Consider the following 1070-nt stretch of genomic DNA (forward strand, 5'->3'; position numbering starts at 1 on the left):
GTTAAATATTATCAATTATCAATTTATTTCATATAATGTTTAAAATATGAATGTTGAAAATGTTAAAAAAAATTAATACAGTTTTCGATTTTGGTCAATAATTATTAATTTATAAAAATCTTCTGGTATGTAATGTATTAGAAGTGAGTTAAAGTGAGACATAATAAAAAGTTAAGTAAGGACTTTTATTGATCGATTTCATTATTTGTGAATTGAATAAACAAAAATTTTTTTTAAAAAGCCTGTCAGATCCCACATTAGCAGTTGTGTCTGTAAAGTCCACTTCACTAGTCAAAGGTTAATTTCATTTTTTAAACTAAATTACTTTTGCTTGTCTATAATACATATAACTAACTGTAATATGATGAAGGTTTACTGACACAAGTAAAGTAAACAGAACAAAAATTTGTTTTTTCTCTAGCCTGTAAGGAATAGGTTTAAACGGGATTTAGCTAAGAAGTAAAAATAAATGGAGGGATAATACTGACACAAGCAATGTCCCACCTGTAGGATCGATGCGCTACTTAATGATGTTTCCAGGTTAAACATTCTAAATATTTAAGAAAGCTGTTTCGAAGCCGCAACATTACATCGATCTGCTGCATATGTCCGAGTTATATATTATAAAGTTTTCGTTCCCACGGTATAGAGATAACAACCTGTAGGTATTATTACCAATATAATAAACATTGCGAAATCAGTAAATGAGATATTCAACCTTCATTGTGGTCGAAGCTTTATCATCCGCACGGTCCTTGGCACAAACCTTTGAACCACGGCAGGACCACAGAGTGGCCATGGATCGATACATCACCTGAAATAACAACGCCTTCAATAATGGCTAAGTCTTTAGGAGGTTGTTTGGATTACATTTGTGGACATGATGGTATAAGCGATGGAAAGGGATGAGGGGAACAAAAGCCACTGATACGGCTTCTCTTCTTTAATAACATTATTTTAAGGGCTCCCTCTAAAAAAAGTTCTGACTACAAAACTTACAAAAAGGATTTATGTTCCTTTCTTTTATTTTAATTCCTTCTGCTAACAAAGAAAATAGGAACCAGTCCTTG

This window comes from Halyomorpha halys, unplaced genomic scaffold, assembly GCF_000696795.3.
Source record: "Halyomorpha halys isolate HHAL.00 unplaced genomic scaffold, Hhal_1.1 Scaffold653.1, whole genome shotgun sequence".
In the NCBI taxonomy this organism is placed as follows: domain Eukaryota; kingdom Metazoa; phylum Arthropoda; class Insecta; order Hemiptera; family Pentatomidae; genus Halyomorpha; species Halyomorpha halys.